At 36.3% G+C, this 19,947-nt stretch overlaps 1 protein-coding gene and 1 long non-coding RNA gene across 2 annotated transcripts in view; one reads left to right on the top strand and one right to left on the bottom strand.

Annotated features, from left to right (window-relative positions):
- svp (COUP transcription factor 2) overlaps positions 1-19,947 on the bottom strand; it is a 180,935-nt gene that overhangs the window by 141,350 nt on the left and 19,638 nt on the right. The gene's annotated exons all lie outside the window — the stretch shown is intronic.
- LOC105431447 (uncharacterized) lies at positions 7,441-9,457 on the top strand. The gene is made up of 2 exons (XR_968301.2): positions 7,441-8,018; positions 8,569-9,457. It is a non-coding gene; the product is annotated as an uncharacterized LOC105431447 (long non-coding RNA).

Genomic DNA, 19,947 nt, shown 5'->3' with positions numbered 1-19,947 from the left:
TCTGAAGTGATGACGCCAACTGTACAAGACATCCCGCACACGCAAGCGAAGGAAAAGGGAAGCTTTCTATTGCCCCTCTTTCGATAATATGATTAAATCAGACTAGAATAAAATCTCCGGCGTCGACAAGATGCTGATCGCTACAATGCTTCCCTATAGACGACGACATAGCTCGGCGAAAGCGAGTTTCCCACCCAGCGAACGCTCGCATCGGGGAGGCGCGTCTCGATGATTTTATTAGCCGGTAACAGTGCCTAATTCGACGCAAAGCCGCTAATCCGGCAGAATTAATCCGTCCTCGGTCGGTTGCTTGCCATCAATGTGTCGTCGCGGCGCGGCGCGGCGCGGCGCGGCGCGACGATGAGGGTGGCGTACACCACCCCGTTGCCGGAGCAGACCTCGATTATCCGCAGTCTCTCGACGAACCCCTCGTCTCCGTCTCTCGTCGCATCGGTCGTGATCTACCCCGCGCGTGCACGCGCGGGCACGCGCGCAAACTCGTCTTCGCCGAGCGAGTTCTGAGCGAGTTTATCGAGGCTCGCTCGGTCGCCTCTCAACAACGACGGGGAGGAAACGACGAGCCACTTCAGACCTTCTGCCGCGGCGCATCCCTGGCAGCGTGTCCCCGCAGGATGTGGCAACGCGCGAGGCGCGATGGCGCGGGTGTCTCGCGCGCGGGGGGGGGGGGGTGAGACCCGTCACAATGCCCCAAACCCCGAGGACGATGTCGCGTTGCTACGGTGACGAGCGCGCGGCCGCAAGAGGAGAGTCGCAGCCGCTTGTCGCGCTATTCGCGAACGCTCTCGTGCGCGCGATCGGGCGCGGTGGAAGTGTATTATTAAAAGCCGATCGAGTACTTTGTAACGAGTTCAATGTGGCCCCTCGTCCGGGGGGGCTTTCGCCCTCGGCATCCTGCCGGCGTTACTTTGCACCCCCGATCGTCAGCGACATCCCCGATACGACGATTTCGACGTCGTACTTCTATCTTCGCGGGTGAAAAGGGATGTAATGTTTGATTGAGCGTACGTGAATTATGACGTTTTATTCTATGTTAATAAACTGTAATTATGATTAACTGGCAAAATTGTAAAATATTTGAAAGTTAAAATCGAGTCGATAAATTTACAAATTATCTTCAAGATAAATTTGTAAAAAATTACAAAGGAAGTAAATAGTTCTATTAATACTTTTTAATTTTTACTTAACATACTATATTTAAAATTTAAAATAAAACATTTAACAACCTAAAAAAAATTTATATAAGATACTGTGATTTCTTGAACATCTAAAGTCTCGACTTGCAATATTATTTAATAAAATAAAGTTCACATTGGAATTCAATAGCAATTACAATGCAATGGATTTGATACGGTAACTGCATACTCGTGTATTTACCAAACAGATAAAGTAGCTGTTTTATGCGACGGAATATCACGGAAATAATACTAAAGCTACCTCGTAATCGATCCATCGCTTCTACGCGCGCTTGTTCTTACAATCTTATGGTCGTCCCAATTACAGGCTCCAGTGGCTACAACGTTAATGATTTCATTTCATAAAATAATAGGGGAGTACCTTTCTCCTTTCGCAACGTCATTTGCTTTACGACCGAGCGGATCAATTCGCCGACATATGCGCGCAATAAAACACCCATTGGAATCCGAGACCGAGTTCCCACAGCATCGACGAATGCTTGGCTACTTGGTACATCCATCACTCGACATTTTCGAGAACCTCTTCTCGCAATAATCACAGATATAAAAACACGTTAGACAAAATACAGAATTCTGATTGTGACTGTTATTTGATCAAAATTGCGAAACAATATTTTAAACAAAAATCGTTTAAAGAATTTGAAAGAAATTTAAATGGAAGTTTCGAAGCATTCATTTTTCATAATTAGTTTTAGATTAATCTTGTTATTTTTTTTTTAATGAAAAATGTTTTTTCTTTAATATTATAGTTTTACGGTGCATCTGACGACACTTCATATATTTTTATTAATATAATTGATTGATAGTTGATTATAATTTAATTCACATCAATCTTTTTATCAATATCAGATAATTATAAGTTTAAAAGAACAAATATATAAACAAATATATAAAATATTTATTTTGAATAAAGTAAAAAATGATAGTTGGTTCTCTGACAAGTCCTAAGTCAATTTTCTTCTTGAATCTCACGACATCACGATGACGCCTTATGCCTAACATTACACAGCTTACGTTTATGGTGAGACTCAAATCCGGCGGTATACTCAAAATTATTCGCGTGCGATTTTATTGCCGCTGTATAATTTTAGGAGGACGAGCGAACCTCTCGCGCGACAATGAACAAGGGAAACGTCGCACATAGCATTTTACTCGACTCCACTCGCGTTGTAAATTCACGAAAAGCAGCCGTGCGACCGGCTCGACAATGCGCTAGAGTCTCAGTTGCTTTCCGACGTGGAAAACGCACGAATGCGCTGCCGGTGCTGACATACTTGAAACTTACGACGATGTAAAGCCAGTGTCGGCACATTTCCAACAGTCGAAAGGTAATTTTATCTAAAACGGTTAGCTCTGAGCTGTGACGTCTCTCACATTCGCTGGATAAACTCAGGATAAAAATTCGTATAGGCAAAATATCTCATATATCAATTCTACTGTATTTTCATGAAATAAAAATAACAGTGTGTGTGTGTGTGTGTGTGTGTGTGTGTGTGTGTGTGTGTGTGTGTGTGTGTGTAAAATTGGAAATAATTAAAAGCAATACATACAAAATTCGGGGATAATAATTTAACTTGTGGGTTTCAAAAATGAGGCTATTATACATATTTAAGAACATAATATCAAATATAATTATGGCTACCTATAATTCACTCAAAATTACATGAAGCTCAATTAAGAGAAATCAGCTAAATGATGAACGGAAAATAATTTTCGCTAATATAACTATAAATTCATCTGCTGATTTCATGACCATTGTACCGAAGAGAGAAGCAAAGCAAATCGCAGCGCAAATAGAACTCCGCTTGTCGATGATCGGGAACAGAAAAAAGTTGCCGGAGTAATGGCGATCTATAAATTCATGCGGCGCAAAGGATAGCAATACGTTAGCGGTAGACATTAGCAAATGAGCAAGGTAAATAACGACGTCAATCGGTACGCGCGCGCAACGCTCGTACTAACGTACTGCTCGGTAACGAGATCTCGATGGTGCGCACTTGTGCGCGGACACACAAGAACGAACGAATGAACGAAGTGGAGCCCCGCGAGGCATAAATCGGCGTAAGAAGCCTAAGCAGCGCAATGTAAACGATTTTACGACAGCGTGTTGGCCGGATGTAAACCACTTAACCGGAGGCAAATTGACTATACCGGGGCGCAGTTCGATTGGCGAGAAATCGATTATGGTTTCATTTTATTGGTCATTATAACGCGAAGACCAGACCTGACGTATTTCCGAGCACGTCGATGAAATCCATCTCCACTTTCTTTCGTTCCCCCAGTTTGAGCATTTGTTACCACGAAACACGTCGCTCGAAGAAAAATCTCTGAGAGACATTTTATTTGCGGCATGCGTTTCTGTGTCCTTTTATCCCTTATCTTATGCTATAAATCCAAATAAAAAAACTATGCTATAAGAATAGTATTGTTCTCCAATTAATTACAACTGATACAATTAATCATGTATACATTCTTGATACATTCTATAAATCATTTGCAAGAAATTGTTAAGATCTAAGCATTGGTAAAATAAATAAACAATTAACAAAATAAAAAATCATAAATCCATGGATGCTGAATCCATTTCCATAATACATGATTTAAATAGATTTCAAGATAGTATGTATTCTCTCTCCTCCGCTCTCTCTTGACAAAATTAATAAAACAATACTCCATTATTGGGTAGCACCTCGAGTAGGAACGCCGAGAATATCAATCTGAGGAATCGCTAGGAATCCCGCGGACGCGATGTCCCGCGAATAAATTATATTTTGCACTCTACGGCACACGATGGCAATCACTGCGGTATTCATGCGACGCGAACGACAGAATTACTGTCATCATTTGCGATTTATTTTTTCATCGATGCTTTTCATACGACTTTCTAAAATCTATCTTTAAAATATAAACCAATTCCAAAATCATGTATGTTTTTACTATAAGAAATTTTTAGTAATAAAATAGATAAGTTTTGTTTTTTTAAAATTTGCTGATAAATTATTTTTTTAGAGAGATTACAATAAAAATAAAATCACGCATGAATTTACGCGAATTGGATCGGTTTAAAGCAAAATTTTAGTATTAAGCTTTAAGCTATTGATCCAAAGTTCAGGGCAAAAGCCGAGACCTGGACCCTCCATTGGACAAACTGAAATACTTGTCACGTGTGGACATAAATAACTGTCGGATGTCGATAAATGTATTAAAAACTCACGAACCGTGGCTTTATTTCATTCCTGGTATCAAAGAATGAAAAACATAGAAATAGAGGGAATGAACGATATTGACAATGCAAAAACTGTTTATCTAGCTATTTATGTGCTCAAATATTATCTTAAACCTCAATAGACATTGCAAATAATAAAAGAATATTATATTTATTAATTTATATTATTTATTAAATTATTCATTAAATATGTTTTGCATTGTTACAGAATAAATAAATGTTTCACTTTTCTATATATATATATATATATATATATTGTTTTCGATTAAAATTAAATCAAAATTCTATTTCACCAAATTGGAAAAAATAATATTTTTTCAGAATAATATTAATCTTCTATATTATTCTGAGATAAATAAAATGTTATCATATCTTTCTATTTCTCCACTTCTTTTTCCGCATACCTAATATTAACATAAAAATGTTCAATTGTTGCACAAAGAATAAGAAAATAAGTGTCGCACGTGTAACATAATCTATATGGAAATTAACATACCGCAACGATCATTGACTTTCGCTCAAAATTTGGCCACAAGAATTTTCCATATGCACAAATGTCTGCGGAAACATAAAGCGGAAATGAATCCTACAAAGTTGCCGACCGCACACGGTCGCTCTTGAGCGTCGAAGTCCGAAGTGTATGGGGTTTAGTGTCTTTCTCTTTCAGAAACGCACATAATACGTAGCCACCTATGAAAGTGTAAGGACATCGCCTCGCGATATACATATGTATAAATCGGTTCTCGTCTATCTTCTCCTCTTTCTTCCCAGCTACCGACCCTTGCCGCAGCATGAATTCAGATTTTCCTGAATTTTGTTTAAAATGTTTATGAACCGTGTCCGAGGGGACGGACACCACACGTAAGTCCGCAAGCATGAGTCAGGGGGAAGACGGGGAGGTACCGAGGGGAACACGCAGCTCTTGAGGAGAGCTCTCGCTTCTCCCGAAAGTTTACGCAGCCGGACCCTGAGATCGGAGCCGAAGGTTCCCATATCCTGTCGCACGGGGCAGTAAATCTCGCTAGGACGCAAATAAAATTCCGCGCGCGAGACGAGCCGCCGGAACGGAAGGAGTATGTGATCAGCCTGCGACTTTACGAACGGCGACGCGATCAACGGCCCGGAAACACCGAAGCACCGATTTGATTAATAAAATGGCGAGATCGCAACGTATATCTCCTCAAATAGCTGACATAACGAATGTATAAATTTAACTTTTAAAAGCATCCAAGGCGGTGATCAAAAGGCGATCATGCGTTCATCTAAAATATTCAAATGTACATAGAACTAGATATTGCAGTTATTCTTCAATTTTCACAAAGATATTTATATTTTACTATGAAATCATTATTATTAAATTGTGATAATTAAGTACATTCTTATTTTCAGAGCAAACTGTCTTTCAGAATAAAATATTTCTTTTCTGTATCACTCCTAAATATTATGTTAAAATAAATTGCTTAAATTTTTTTAGTTTAGTTTAGTTAGTAAAGTGTTAATTATGTGTTTATCACTAGCAAGTTATTTTTCTAAATTATATTAAAATTAAACTTTTTACACTCATGTAATTTCTATTTACATGCCTATAATAAATAATATTGCTTATACAACTATAATTAGCACATTTTATTTATTGATCAGAATTCCATCTATAATGTGCCATGAATATACCTTTCTATATTGACACGCAATTCTTTAACTGACACGAACCGTCTTGTTGCATCTGAGGGTTCCCGTTTGTGCGGTTACCCGTTTTGTCGGAAATCTAACGGGGGTTCCTAGGCAAGTACATAACGCTAGTTAGCACCCCGCTGCGGTCAGTAGTGGGTGTGTTGTGACACTCAGAACGGAACAAACAAACATCGTGTCCGTTTGGCCGAAGGGTAACCACGAGTGACCATTGACGAGACCTCAACGCAACTCCACCGGTCACAAGGACGTTTCCTTTCCTTCTCGCCCCCGCTGCTTCTCTCTCCCTTCTCTTTTCCTTCTTACCCCACAGACATTCGGTTTCCGACAATAAAGGAAGGAGAAGGCCGTCCCTTAAAAGTTTCGACCGCGACGCTAAATAGGAAACGATACACTCCCACGATCCGACTCCGATTCCCGTTTTCCTCTCCTTTTCAACCGCACCGCGTCCCCATTCTCTTCCGCGACATTAGGTTCGAGACAACGGCCGTTTCTATATCCCCGGGACTCTCGAATTCGAAGTCGTTCGTTCCGGCACGAAGGACGATATGGCGCGCGATGAATGACAATGCGCCGTCCTTAAGATTAAATCGCGGCAAGACGAGAAACGGCGGCCCGGGACCTTCGCGAATACAAGATCGGGTCGTTTCGCAAGCGTGGCTTGTCGCTTAGCTGCTGAATTGCATCACATTTAATGTCGACCAACAGAAATTGATAAGCACTGATATCTGCGGGAATATAATTAAATTGCGCATCCACGCTTTCATAATATTTTGCATTTTAAGTTGCATATTGGCTGTATTGATTAACTTCGATCCTCTGGGTTAATTTTTCGTCTCTCTCTCTCTCTCTCCCTTTCATCTTTTTCTGAGATAAAATGAGATAAAAACCGTCAATTAAAGAAAGATTAAAATTCATAAATATCATCGAACTATTGTCATGTGCTATTTACGTTTTAATGAAAACAACATTTCAAAAGCAATTAAAGATTGCGCTTAGTAAATTAATGATTATGTTTAATTTAAATTCTCTCAGGCTTTAAAATATTTTTGAATAGCTTTAAGGATTATTCATTTTTTAAGATTATTATTTATCAATATTTTTTAATAAAATATTTAAGATAGCTTAAAAAATAAAATTATTTAATTTTGATATGTTAATATAATCTATTACATATTTGAGATTTTTAATAACAGTATGACAATTATTAAAAATTAATAACAATTCAAAATCTATACAGAATATATTTCAATAAAATGTCTGACAGTAGTTTAAACAAACTTTATTAAATATCAGTTGTTTATTGTTAATAACTGTTGGAATATAATAGCTTATAACTTGTAAGCGAAACTATTCATATATATTCGTACAATGTTTTTTGTTTCAGTTTACCTTTAGAATTTCATGTTTATGCGTTACACGTTTGTGTATACGTGCATTTAACTTATTGTCATAAATACTGAAACGGATCTAGAACGAAGTAGACACAGTCGATCGGTTTTCACGTAAATTGAAAATATTCGCTTACGAAAGTAACGGCGATAATCGAAGACGCGATAGAAAGAACGCTTCAGTGCGTCAACAAGCGCTTAAACGCGACAGCGCCAATGACATGTTACGATGTTCATAATTAACGCGATAAGAAGCGAGCGAGGGCAGAAAATTTTGCTCGCGTCTTTTTACACTGATCTCTTTACGTAAGCGTCGCGCATGGAAACATCGAGCACGCAAAAGAACATTTAATCGAACGAAGCTACACTCGCACTACTCCCACGATTTGTTATTGTATTCGAAACAAGATTGTATTCCACATAAGTGTTATCACCGTCCTTGTTAATTTCATCTATCCTTGTTAATTGCGAGGAAAACAGCGGTTACTAATTCATCTCGTGAGTAATATGCTTTTATATATTTCTATGCACAAAGTGACGTAATTGACGATCGATTTAAAATCTTCGAATTTAGAAAGAAAATTTCTCACGAAGAATAAGTGAGTGAATAATTAACAAGATAACAAATTAATTGTCGTCCTTGTCAATTTAAGGATTTAAAAAGAAAGACAATAAGTAACATAGATCCCATTAGTATTACAATCTTTTACATTACATTTATACAAATTATAATTATAATTTATTCTTGCTTTTAATCCATTAACTTTTATTATTTATTTATTGAAAGTGATTACAAGATTTAATAACATAATAGACACCATTTCCGCTTTCATTACTCTTTAATTTATTTAATTAATTGTAATAACTAGAACGATATTTATTATCCCTTAAAAGCTTAGTGCTATATAATATTTTATCTCTTCCCCCTTTAAAAAAAGATTAAATTTATTTTCGTTGTATATTGAGATCTTTTTAAATTATTGAAAAGTTGAACCACTATTAAATTACTCTCACATTAAATATCTTCAATTTTCCTGTGATATATCAGAATACACACATCGGCCGATGCGATTGTCCCCATCTTCATCGAGAGCGAAGATAGTCGTTCGACCAAGAGCGCCAAACTGGCAGAAACAGCCGTTTGTGACCCCGGACCAACCCTGTGACCTTAACAGGGTTTTCGGTGACTTTCTCGGCCGGGCCGTGACACGTTACACGTTTCTCTCCGCGGGAATCCCAGGGATTCGGGGTCCGGAACGGGGACCGGGATCGGGATCGGGATCGAGTTTTCTTGATAATCAAAATCCAAAAGCGAGTTTCGCCGAACCGTACGCAGGGGTACAAGAACGTATTGCCTATCGCTTCCGGGACGCTTCTCCTAGAGAAAACTAGTTTCCTCGTCGCGGGACTTTCGCCCGCTCCTCCCGGAGCTTGCTCCCGTAATTGCCCTAGTCCTTACGAGCTGGACACTGTCCACCTTTTAGGGTGGGAACTTCGCGAGGAAATACTGGTCCGTGCTGTTTTCGAACAAAACGCTGCGCAATGTTTCTGTTCGACAAATACCTGTTCAGACTCACGACGAAGTAGTTGATACCTGATTCGAAATGCTATATCAGCTATTGCGTTCAACGTACGAGTTAACATATGGGTTAACGTCTGAAATTTATAGGATATTTAAACTAGAGTGTAACGAAACGTGTATCACGATGAGAGAGAGAGAGAGAGAGAGAGAGAGAGAGAGAGAGCTCAATTTAAATGTATTATTTAACTTACATGTATGATATTTTATTAATATGCAAAATATATGAAAGAAAGTAATATATGCTATGTAAAAATAGATTTTGTTTTATTGGTTATTATTACATAAAATCACATTTGTAACATAAATAAAATGTATGCTAATGTATGTAAAATAAAATTTTTTTGACTACAATAAATATGTTTTCTAATCCAATTTATTATCTTTGCAATTAATTTCTAGATTAACTTGATAGTTTTAAGATAGACTATTAAATTTTTAAAAGATATTTTATCAAAAATTTCTAATTAAAGGAAGAAATTTTTTCAAATACAACAATAAAATTGTAATGAGTAATAAGTTTTAACATTAATATTTATTAAATTGCTACAAAATTTGTTATTTTTCTAACTTTGTATTAAATAGAAATAGAACTAAAAAATTATAATTATAATTATTTTGAACGGGATTTAAATATTACATTCTGGATGAAAAAGAGAGCATACTGAAACTTACAAAAGCAATACTTCAATTCTGCTAATTTTTGTTTTCAATTTTATTTACGAATATAAAAAATCTTTTGTATCAATTTAATAATTTATAAAAATAATTTTAACGATAAACTTTTTTCTTCTTGCGATTATCGAGAATTATGATAAAAATCAGAGATACTGATCGATGGAAAATGATCCTCGTTCAGATCGTTTCCGCCATCGACAGGTAGCTAGTGAAGTGGAGAGAAACACCTTGCATCCTCCCTGCGCGGGTGGACAAGTGGCAAGCAGGGGCGAGAAAGTATAGCCCCGTATTGCGATGAAAGCACGGGTGGGTGGCACTCGAAGGGGTCCGGAAAGCCTGGGGCGAAGTGCCGAGTGCCACTTTACTCGGCGACCACGTGTTAGTTCGTGTCGGATTTCGGATTCTCCCGGATTCTTTTCGAGAAAGCGTTCTTTTCCTCTCGGAAGACGTACGATTCCATCATATTTTTACTTCACCGGCGGATATCGAGATGTTTTATCTTCGCCTTGAATGTCGCCAATTTCGCTTATTCTTCGATATTCCAAAATAAAATGTCGTTTTTGTTAAAAGCGAAAGAAAATTCAGAAAGTTAATATAATAAAAAAACACATATCGATATGAATATTATATTATCTTATACTTGCCACTAAATATGCCGTCTCTTTTTCCCTCTTAAGAATTTTCTCAACAATTTAAATTTTATGATAAGATCATTGAAGTTCAAAGTTCAAGTTCATCAAGATTATCAACGAGTTTATGTAATGCAAATATGGATAAGAAGGAATGGAAAGACAACAAAGACAGCCGCCTATCTTTTGAACGCGTATCGATATTCCCTATTCCCTGTCCAGTCAATAAAGCCTCACCGATTTCCGGATCGGGTCACACGGATATTTGGTCGATCTCCTCGCGTATATACCCCTGAAATGGGAAAAGACACGGGGCGCTTCCGTGGCGCGACAATAAGGGGGAAAGTCCCGTACGCGTCGCGCTCGGTGATTTCGGGGATCCTCGACGCGAATCCACATTCCCCGCATCGACGATTTGCTCGAAGGACTTACGTGCCCATGGTGTGCGGTGCTCATAGGTATGCACACTACGGGGTGGCATATCGGTGCGGCGCGCACGGTTTTCACCCCCGTGAAACCCTGCCTTCCGCGACACGACCCTGTTGTGGTCGGCGCAGCTGTCCTGTGTCCAGATGTCCGGTTTTCGGGTACGGGACGGACTGTTCTCTCACTGTGAGAAAACCAATCCGAGGTTGGGCCCCTTCTCCTTCCATTTCGTTGCCGTTTTCCTTCGTCCGTGACTGCTCCCTCCGTTTCCTTGACCGGATCCCCGGAGGCACATTAATTACCCCGCGAACGGACGTTCCTTCGGTATTATCCGAAATTTAATACGCAGCTATACGCCCCGCCGCGCGCGCGTTTGCATGCGTGCACACGTATATGTGTGTGTCTGTCTGTGTGTGTGTGTGTGTGTGTGTGTGTGTGTGTGTGTGTGTGTGTGTACACATACGTATTTCATACATTAAGTATATAGTATATATTGTATATAATATATATATAATATATAATTAAAAAATATTTTTAATTCTAAGGAATTATAGTACGTCATTTGAATTAAATCTGATTATCCTTTTTTATATCTATTTATAAACTTTAATTATTTGCGGAAAGATATTTATTTCCAACTGTTTCAATCTAACCGTTTAAATTATACATATCTTTATATATATATATATATATATATATATATATATATATATATATATATATTAGTAAGTATACATTTTATATTGTATATCTATGCTTGTATTAATATATGCAAAAGCTTGACCAGTAGGAGTTTTTTCTGCGGCCTTTCCGTTGCAAACCCCCCGTCCATTCATTAAATGTCAGTGTCGTTAACTCGGTTGAAAGGAGCTGACCAGTACGTACGAAAAAGCTAATTCGACTCATAGCTAAGTAGTTTATATAGATACGTAAAGATTTTATGGTCGTTTTAAAATGCATCATTGAGATGAAAATTTCTCGACATAAACATATTAATAATATGTGTACATAAAAATATGTATGTATAAAATTTTCAAATGTAAAGTAATATGAACGAAAAAAAAACAAAATCGTTCTAAATATCAAAAAATATTTCTAAAATATGATATAAGTAAATGAAACATATAATAACATATATAAAGAGAAATATTTAACATTATAAAAAATACGAATATTAAGTTCATTGTTAATGCAAATATTAGCTGAACAAGTAATAAAAATAATAGCATAATATAAAAAGATAATACAAATACATAAAGTAAACAGTTTAATCTTACAACTAATGTGTAAATATAAAAAGAAGTATTATGTAGAATCAATATTTCAATTGATATTAATTGGAGTTGAAAAAATATGACTACATAATATGATAATAATAAAAGAAAATACACTTATGTGCAAAAATAATCGCAATAATAGCAATAATTCAATTAAACAAACATCAATTGTATACATATTTATTAAGTATATTATGTAGGTTTGAATGGCGCATATATGTCGCATTACGCTCTTGAGAGATGAAAATTTTAGATGGACAGAGACGCATTTCGATCACCGAAATCATTAATGGATTGTTGGACCGTGTGTGATCAGCCGCAAAGAGAATAATCGCGCGAAATACGCGTGGTAACGAGAAATCAAAGGGAATTCGTAGGAGGAAATGCGGCCATTATCTTCCGCATGTTCTTTCCGATCCTCCGAATCGCGAATCGATTTCGCATTTATTCCTCAACTACTGACGAGAGCGACCAATAGCGACGAGAAATATAGATCTATATATGGCCGAAACGTATCGATGATTTTTAATCGATAGATCGAATGGTAGTCGATAATGGTAGTGGATACGTGGAGTACGTAGTCGCTTTAAGTGCTTCCGGATATTTGCGTCGCGTCGCATTGCATGTCGTAGAAGAAGTATCCACGCGCGTCATTATATCTCCCGTTACCGCCATAGAGATATCTATCTCTCGGTTGCGAAGCGAGGCCGTAAATGTCTCTCGTAAAAACGCGCCAAACGCGCCGTCCGTACCTTAAATGAAATTAAATCTTTAATGAACCCGAACGTGCAAATATTCGCGCCAAGAAGAGCGCTGGAAGACCTTCGGAGTGACCTATAATGTGCTCTCTGCGCTCTTTAGATCTCTCCCTTATACTTTTTTTCTTTTACCTGTTCTTCGAGACGTTAATTGGATCAAATATATCGTTTTACTTTTAATTAATATAACTTCTTTTCTATATTTGTATATTTCACTTGATATGATATGGATATGATATGATATGATATGGATGATAGTAACTTTTATATATTAATAGTCTCTATGAATAAATTCAATATTGTCTATGATATTAGTCTTCTTTATCATCTAAAGCATCACTGTTGATCACATCGATATGATAAACGTTAAAATATTTCCTTGCGCAACAAAGGGTTCTTTTGGGGGCACTTTTTCGGGGGCAGGGATCAACGTGACGGTTAACATATTAACGGAGAAAAATTCGGGCGCATCTCGCGATATCAGCCGAGACGGGCGATAAATCGAGAATCTAGATCTGAAAAATAGCTTATCCCGGGGAACACGAGCATCCGAAGCGTCTGCTTTATCGGTGCCATAACTCAGCATTCTATCGCGCCTTGGTTGTTCCATAATGAGCGACGCCAAATGCGCCGACGATAACGTAACGCGAGGGAAAAGATAGGAAGTAATTGGAAGCTTATATGGTACTTATTGTAAGTGCCTAATCTTAAGAGCAGGAAAGAGAAAGAGACCCAGCTTCCCCGGCGCTAAATGGAACGCCGTGTGATCGCGCGACACGTCGCGCGCATGATTTATTCCGCTACAGGCTTGAGTAAATGAAGCTATCAATCGATCGTATTTCATCCATTCCGTCTCTCCATCAAATTTTCCTATATTAATCATCCGAAGAGAAACTAAATCAATTCGGAATATGTAATAAGTATCTAATAAAACCTTTATCAACGATGCTCTCGTCACAAAGTGGGCTGTTGTTTTTTCACAAGTTTTCGTTTACTTCATCTTAAAATTATATAATCTAATTTTTTTGCTAGTTTTGAGTAAATAAAATAACATTTTTATATTTCTGATATAGAAAAATTAATGCTTGACAAATAATATATAATTATTAGTCACATTAAGATTTAACATTTATTATAAATTTTAACAGCACTATAAATTACACAGAAAATAGTTTACTATTGTGTAACTTTATTATTATTTAATTAACTATCTAATCCTATAAAAATAAATGTTGATTTATATATTTTCTATTTAATTTTAATTTAATATCTCAATAATATCTCAATTTCTATAATGATTAATATATATCGTCTGTATTTATAAAAGAGATGTTCGAGAGATATTCGAGAGATTAAAAATGTAAGAGAAGCCTATCAAAAAACACATGATATAATCGCGATTCCTGCTAGTTCGAGAGCACACTCGTTTACTATAATAACCACATGCATACGATGATCTTTGGCAGAATGAACGACGACGAAAGGCGAAGCGAGCAGGCACGTCGCGCCACTCGAGCAGGTCAAGAAGGACCTTTAAAACCTATCCCCTCCTGCCTCCCATATGTCCCTCGCGTTTACCCTATATGCCTATCCCCGGTGCATTCGGGCATCTCGCTTTTTTTTTTTTTAGACCGTTCTAAATATGCATTATCCAATTTAGTCCGATTACACGGGCCGGCCATGACGCGCGGACTTTGCTACCCAGTCGTATCCTCTCCGCCCCGATCTTCACCCCTCTTTCTTCTCTCTATTCCTCTCATACTCCCTCTGTTACTCGACCTCCTCCCTCGACGCGCACCTACACGTCCATTCGAACGTAAAAAGCTAATTTAAAAAAGCTTAACGGCCGGGACACCCGAAACGAGCAGCGTGCTGCCAGCGTTGATTCACGACGAGCCGCAAATGCCACCGACAACCGTGGTAACGATTAGGTGACAATCGGTTAACCCGACGGTGGTATATCCTGGGATATGGCACAGCCTAACAGTCATATTTTTCTCCTGGCAAAAAACGCGATTCTCGAAGATATAAATTTATTTCTTATAGTCGGTTAAGATGAAGGTTTAGTGGCAAAAGTATTCAAACCGTCCGTCGTATATATCCATAATTGAATAAAATTGCAAGAGGTTAAGATATAATTGTAATTGTAATGTAATGTAGAATAACTTTCTTTTTATTTATATAAAATCGATCTTTTTGTGACATGTTACTTTTAACTATGCTATTGACAATTTGCATTGACGATGATTATAATACATGAGATTATATAAGGAAAGTATCATTTTAGAAATGCAATAAAGTAAATAAGATAACGCAATTGAGAATCGCAATGACATCATTATGTATTAGAAAAAATAAATTCTTATCCTTTCTAAGAAAATCTCTTATCCTTCGCTTCTTATCCTTTTTTTCATATCTTTATTATGTAAAAAGGAATCGAATGAGTGTAACTTTATTTATTTCTAAGATGAGGGATCTAAACTAAACATTTATCTTAAAGAATAATATACAATAAATAATTAAAACATTTTATTTTTCTAACAAGCACGTACACTTGGTTTCTTTTTTTTAAAAGATAATTTTTTTAAGTTATATTGAATCTTAAATATCGGCAAGAGAGACTATGAAGATTTCTGTAAATGAATTCTTGTTCAACTATATTACGGTTAAATATTGAAAGATTTGCAATGTAATTGCGATATTTATAATCAAGAGAATTACCTGCAGGTTTCTATAGAGTGATGTTTTAAAAAAAAAACAAAAATAAATAATTTTGATATGTAATTAGCTTTGCATTATAGAGTGTAATAAAGTGCAGATTGTAAACTTTTAATCACTTAAAATCAAATTCCAAATCCAGCTCTGTAGCAATCTTCCTGACTTTATAACAAATATGTAAAAAAGATCTTATGACAAAATATTATTTCTACGAGATGAAATAAAAGAGAATTCAAATGTCTGCAAGATAAGGAATACATAATATTTATAATATTATATCATAATTATTTAAGAGCTAAATTTTAAAATTATTATAGCAAGCTTCGTAGCTTTATAACAAACACATAAAAAAAGTTTCATGTTAAAATACTGCTTCTACGAAATGAAATATGATTGAACTCAAATATGTATCTGTGTAAATAATTATCGATAAATAAGGAATAATGAAATTGAAATTGATGGATCACTCCTAAACTCTCCTGTCCTAAACAATTTTGCGATTTTCGCAATAATTAGAGAGTTATTAATTTATTAGTTAAAAAGTTATTAATTTATACATATCCGCGAATAAATAATTTTTGTACAAAAATAGTCTATCATTTGCATACTCACAATTGCTAGGCACGCGGCAATTTGTTTGAAGACGTATATTATAAGCAGATATTCTTCATTTCACATCCAAATATTTAGCCATGCGTCTAATAATCGTAAATGTACATAAACATAAATGTACATATTGGATTGTTCTTCGCACGAATACAGGACGTTTAATATAATCCGCTTACGAGAAGTGATACGATTATTATCGGACACTTTATATAATTATTAATATATATTTATATATATATATATATATATATCTAAGTATATTTATATATTTATATGTTCTTGCACAAAAGATTAAATACAGATAATATAAAAATAATTAAATATAAATATAATATAAAAGTAATTATATATATATATATGAAATATATGAAATGATATTAATAATTTTGAAACAAAATACATAATTTAAATATATTATTTAGTTTCTGTATTTGCAATATGCTTTTACTTTTTGTAAGAATCAATGCAAATTTAAAAATTAAATAATTGTTCACATCTAAAGGTGCAATTTTACGTTTTCTACTAAAACAAGTAATAGATATAATACCGCTCTTATTTCAGCGGCTGAAATTTGTAGTATAAACAGTTTTAACTACAAACATTTAACATTCAAATAATAAACATTGTTGACAATGATGTCGCGTTGTGTCAACCGTATTGACTGCGATATAACATAACATAGGCTGTGTTCTAAATTTATTGCCAACATTGAAAATCTATAGATTGCGTAATGTACATTATACATTTTCAATACTAACAATCAATTTTGGAACATAACTGTAATATATAAAGAGGGATCATTTGGAAGTAATGTGATGAAAAAAGAAATATATACAGGGTGTTCTATTTTAACTTTTATATTGTAATATCTCAAAAACAATGTATTTTAAAGAAAAATATTTCATATAAAAGTTAGGGTTTTGAGAGGACCATATGATATTATTTATTCGCAGATGACGTCTCTTTCGAGATTTTTTTATGGTTACTCTTTTTTTAAATGGAATTATATATTTTTGGTTACACAGTACGATTTCTCTAGTATAATAAATATTGCAAATATCATAATTCATAACAATATTGCATATTTACTGATTTGTATGATCATTAAATATCTAAATTTGCACATAAAGTCGATAGAAAGAAATATACGTAAATAAGTTGTAATTAGAGAAACAATAATGCGTATTTCAATGCAGTTTAATAATATCTCTTTAAAAGTACATAAATTGATTTGCAAGAAAATTAAATTCTAAAAATTAAATTAAATTTTAGAAATTAAATTAAATTTTTGCATAATTCATGAAAAATATAAAAATGTATATTTATATAATTACTCTCATATACTTGACGTCTACAAAAATGATTAAACGTAGATTAGCCTGTTGATGATGATGATGATGAAATGAGGCAGATAGATTGGGATTTCTTCTAGTCAAATGATAAAAAGGAAGCAAGGTCCAGTCACGGCTGCGAGTCTAGTGTTAAACATAAAATTAATAGTCGATGCATCGCCGGCGGTAGAAGAGAAATAAAAATGAGCATCAAAACAAAGATCACGCTCGTACGACGTGCGCGGAACGCGGGGAAGACATGCATTACGCAACGCACGGCACGAGGTCGTGTCTGCACCCTGACCAAGCAAAAGTGGCTTAGCCGCGCGAGACGGACGCGAGAAAAACGCGCGCGAGATGAACGAAACGCAACGCAACGCTGAGCAGCGCGAGCGCGATGCGCGAACGGAAAAAGGAAAGAGGCGAAGAAACTTGGCAAGAGCCATACATTTGCCGCGCCATTAGTGCCAGGCCGGGGCGCTAGCCATCGCCATTAAGTAGAGAGAAATTGATCGATATTGCAGCAACCGGCCGTAATAACGCAGCACCTAGTAGGTAATAATTAATCGTGACCGCGCTGGCATAAAGGCTGTTTCCATATCAATCTTTCGCGTTGACGTGTTGCCGGAAACAGAAGCCCGGCGAAAAAGCGAGAGAAAGACGGCGATAAAACGACGGCCGATGTCGATTATAGAGGCGATGAGGAAACTTCGTTGGACTGCACGTCGTGGAAAAATCCGCGCGGTCCAGCCGAGGCATATATCGTTAACTCTCAATCGGCCCACGTATCTCAAGGAACATCGAACATCGGGACAGTCAATCAGTTTTATTTTTTTCTCCGTTCGTAGAAATATACAGTTTGTTATAATTTATTTGGCTTTACGTCAGACTAATCGTTATTTAGCTTATTTATCTAAATATTTCGTAAAAAACCTTGCAATGTAAATTTTATTTAATCTAACTAAATAATTTCAGGACTAGAAAATTAATTTTCATTAATTTTCATTAATTTTCATTAATTTGAAAACAATAATTTTTGGACTAGAAAAAATTAATTTTCATTAATTTGAACTTTGATCTATTTTAAAATCTCTCTTTCCTCAATTCTAATAGAAAACGGTTCAAATATTATAATAATATAAATATTTATAATTTATATGAAGTCACATACAAGTGTTAATAAATACAATTAAGCGCTGCGTATGTTTTTAATCTTACATTATTTTATTTTTCTCATATTACTGATTGCAAGCGCAATTTCATAGCGAAATTACTCCTCGCGAAACAAGTGACAAAGTCACGAAAAATGAATCAGAGATAAAAGGGATCAGAGTGACAGACATGACGGAACTATCGATTAGCCCTTTTTGAAGCGACGGGGTCAGGCCACCGTATCACCGTCCGGTCGCAGGGTGACCGGTCATGATTACGCGAACGCACAGGCGGAACCTCCTCGGCAAACAAATGACGAGCCATAAATACGTTGGCACCGAAGGTGCTAGGAGGGAGTGTCCGATATTAATAAGCGGTCATTAGGAGATACGGTCTCGGGGCTATGGACAATGGCGAGGGGCGGGCGCGAAAGCGGCTGCAAAGAGAATAGACGCTGTAAATCTCGGGAACCTCGGGACCGGCTCTCGAAGAAATCGCTCGGTGCTTCCCACGTGACGTTGCAATGCCGCATTTTCCACGCTGATTTTCTACACATTTCTACACTCGCCGGATTCCGAATTAGCGCGTTCGTGCGCGTCCCGAAAACCGACTTTGTTCTTTCGGCTTCGCATCCGACCGAGACGAACGAACGTGATTTCTTTTAGGGCGGTTCTAACGCGTTCGTGATGGAGCACCGCCTGGCTGCTTGATGATGTTTCCGAGACAATACGGCAAAAACGATAGCGAAATAGGTCAGAGTGCTGTTAGATCGGACTGAATGACGCGGTTCGGTCGTTAAGGTAATTGAGTTGTTGACATGATATCAGGATATCATCGCACAAAAAATATTGCTTCAACTTTTCGAACAATGTTATATAACTCAATTCTGATAATCAATTCATTGTGACGTTACATGAATAATATGTTTTCGCAATAATGACAAAATGCAATAATGCAGATTTCTATTTACAATTATATACATATTTGTGCTACGTATGTATGAAAAATCGAAAAATCAATGTATAATCTCTTTGAATAAATTTTACATATAAAGTCCTTTTATACAATGATATTTTTAAAATACCACTACATAATATGCCGACAAAAATGCATTAATTTATTTCTTTAATTGAAAACAAAAAACAAGATAATACCTAATTCATGAACTCGGAGCCGAACGTGTAGACTGCGGAATGTCGCGAGCATCTTAGTGCCTATTCTCAAGCGTTAATAATACTCGATTAATAATACCAGCAGCCACCTCGCTGAA

The sequence above is a fragment of the Pogonomyrmex barbatus genome, unplaced genomic scaffold (genome assembly GCF_055798465.1).
Source record: "Pogonomyrmex barbatus isolate J1 unplaced genomic scaffold, ASM5579846v1 scaffold7, whole genome shotgun sequence".
NCBI classification, from domain to species: domain Eukaryota; kingdom Metazoa; phylum Arthropoda; class Insecta; order Hymenoptera; family Formicidae; genus Pogonomyrmex; species Pogonomyrmex barbatus.
This window is presented reverse-complemented; position numbering and strand designations above follow the sequence as displayed.